The sequence below is a fragment of the Pinus tabuliformis genome, chromosome J, assembly GCF_031772625.1.
Source record: "Pinus tabuliformis cultivar Carrire ecotype Pingquan chromosome J, CPIR1, whole genome shotgun sequence".
NCBI lineage: Eukaryota > Viridiplantae > Streptophyta > Pinopsida > Pinales > Pinaceae > Pinus > Pinus tabuliformis.
The window spans coordinates 565174548-565177675 of record NC_142295.1 but is presented as its reverse complement, the minus strand read 5'-3'; the positions used below and the strand labels follow the sequence as shown (position 1 = coordinate 565177675).

Below are 3128 nucleotides of genomic sequence, written 5' to 3'. Positions count from 1 at the left end.
AATAGTAATGATTAGAATCAACTCTTATCCTATTTAAGTAATAAGAATAAAAAAATCATAGATTATTCGGAATGGTAAAAAAACGGCGAGTGGTCCATCCAGAAAAAAACAGTGACAGAAAACTGCAGCTAGAAGTGGCGGGTCCTCCAACCGTAGTTGGTTGTTGGAGACAATAATGGTGACAAGATCGGGGATAAATTAATGGTGCAAGTGTGACAGGTCGTAATATGTGATGAATGGAGTGGTGAAATTTGGGGAGTGGTAAGATACTACAATATATATATTGTTTACAGCCTGCATTATTGTTTACAGCCTGCATTTTTCCTGTGTGTACACTGAGAAGGAAATTTATCAGGAGCCAGCTTCCTCTTGCTTTCTATAATTTCTCGCTCTTTTCTTTCCCTATGGAGGACAAACCCAGAGAAAATCAGCCACGGCTTCCTCCTCCACAAGGCATGCACGTTCATGTTTTTTTTTTTAAGAATAAATGGTTTTGGCACATATTTCGCATTTAGTGATTAGATTTGTGTTTGTATCTGTATTTAATATGAATGAAAGGTGGCAGGGTATCCTACTGAAGAGAACAGCACACAAGCTTCTCTGCATCCTCCAGCTCCTGTCTTTCAAAGCAGGGAAACAAGGAGGAAGAAGAAGAGTGCCTCTAGGGAGTTCATGAAAGGATGGTACTTGAAATTTCATTACTCTGTTTTCTGCTCTTCTATTTCTTGATAATAGTGAAGTGAAAGTTTCTTTCTTCATTATCATGACTGTTGTATAGATGAATTTATTGAACATTGTGGTGAATGGTGGGTGCAGCATGGCTGCTTTCTGTTGTTGCTTCATGATGGACGAGTGCTGCTGTGATCTCACAGATCTGTTTGTACAGGCCTGATTAACTCACCCTCATGGAACTTTCTACATGCAGGGGGTGGGTTCTGAAAATATCTACTTCATCAACCAGTGGTTGGTTCAGCTTGTACAGGCATACTACTGGAATGTATGGATGAAACTCAAATTTCTGAAGAGAGATTTGATATATGTATATGGACAATAAACAAGATTTGAGTTCAATATCTATCTGTTGATTTGAGTTCAATATCTGCTTGTAATTATACCTGTATGAACACTAATATATCTATATAACCTTAAAGTATTATGGAGAATAGGAAACAAGTCACACCATGCATTTTTTTTCCACCATGGGTCAAGATTTTCGGTTTTTACTTTTGTGAATTGTGACTAAAAATGTAAGGATTGTGTGTTAAAAGCCCAACATAAAGGATCACAAAGAATATACAAAGAATGTCTTTCAACTGAACAGTGGAGAATCATTGGAATGAACAAGTTTCACTTTTCTCCTTTCCTTTTCCTTATTTCAATCTAAGAGATTGCTAATTCCTGCTTTGAGGTTAGCGACTAACTCTGAAGGCACGGCGATGGTATTTTTTTGATTCAATTTATCTGTATTATGTCTCCACTTCACCTTCTTAAGTACTATTGAAGCAAATAAATTGGTAACGTTGAGGGAGGCTCCTCAGTCATGATTGTATTATTAATGGCTTATTTGCAACGTTATCAAACTTCATAAACAGTGTTGCAGGTTCATTTGCAGGGCTACTAGACTTCAGGCAGAGTGCGATAAATTCATTCACAGATCTCCCAATTCTAATGATTTTGTATAATCTTTGAGTAATACCCACTAGCAACTGATTTTGTATAATCTTTGGGTAATACCCACTAGCAACTTATCACTGAATCTTTTCATATTATATTTCGACTTTTTTTATAAGATTCCTTTGTTGTCAAAGGAAAAGTTGGCACATGCTTATGTTAGAGCAAGAGCCTGCATCATAATTGAGTAGTCACTGTCCTATTAAGGTTGTCTCATACACAATTTATCCAAAATGACTTTTATTCGACTTGACCAACACAGGGATTTAAACATGATGTAACTTATTATGTTTTCAACCTTTGATTTTAAATCAGTTAATTTACTCGAGTCATTTTTGATAAATCACTTAATTTACTCAAGCCATTTTTGATAGTACAAAAGCTTATAATTGGAGTATTCAAGCTGAAGAGCATGAATTCTTAGCCCATTAAGGTAACCATTAAACATGGCGCGTGTTGATTCCTAAAAATGGTAGGACAAGCACTCAAGATAATAGAATGCTCTAACAACATCAATCACTAGGTGCTGCCTCCAACAAGGTCAGTCACTTGGTGCTTCCGAATATGGCTGATGTGGGTCAGCATGGGGGATTGATGAAAGCATGGGGCATTAATGAAAGCTGAGACTTGCATGATCACAATCATGGATATGGCTAAGGAGAACTATTTTCTTGCTATGAATACAAATTCTTAGTGTAAAAAGGTGGATGAAAGATGCCTAAATTTTCCTATAAAACCTAAAAATTGGGGAATTTCACCCTTCTGTAAACTAAGATGTCATTTGCAAAATTGTTGATTTTTATATAATAGTATGGTTTGCAGAAATAATGCTTTATTATGTAGAGATTTTATAGGACCGTGCTGCTTTGAAAAATTTCCCCGCACACACCATGGTTTACTCTAGATATTTTAGAAGACAATGTTGCTTTTACAAAAGACTTCTTTGTAATATCAATAATGCTAAATCAGAAAATATTAACATAAATTTATAGAGATTGACAGCCATACATACCCATAAATTCTCATTTCCAATTGTACCCATTACCATGTCAAGGACGGGTAAGCACTGAGAAATTGAGAGGAACATGGGCACCACACTGCTGAAGACTATGAAGTTGTTCAAGGGCCTGTTGAAATTCATGGACGTGGTCACTATTGTCAAATTTCTCCTATGAAATTCATGGACTTGGTCAGCCCTATCGAGACCTGGTTCTAGCCAAGCAAACCATCAGCAGGTTTCTCACAATGCTCTAGAATCTGGATTGGGGGTTATTGGACTGCAAGGAGGACCACTATGCAGTCCAATCTAAGGTTGGGAGGAGAGTTGTAGTCTCTGGCTTAGTCGCCCAGAGATACATGTCTATCACTCTAGCTGACCTTATGTTATAATTCCTGAAATTGTTACTGTGTCCAATGACTGCATGAGACACATCTTCTTAAGGTGCAAGGATGATCAT

General features: G+C 37.0%; 1 long non-coding RNA gene across 1 annotated transcript; it reads left to right on the top strand.

The window, feature by feature from the left end:
* The first annotated feature begins 271 nt into the window (after positions 1 to 271).
* On the top strand, positions 272 to 1163 carry LOC149228250 (uncharacterized). Its single transcript, XR_016247190.1, has 3 exons — positions 272 to 453; positions 566 to 683; positions 817 to 1163. It is a non-coding gene; the product is annotated as an uncharacterized LOC149228250 (long non-coding RNA).
* The last annotated feature ends 1965 nt before the right edge of the window (positions 1164 to 3128 follow it).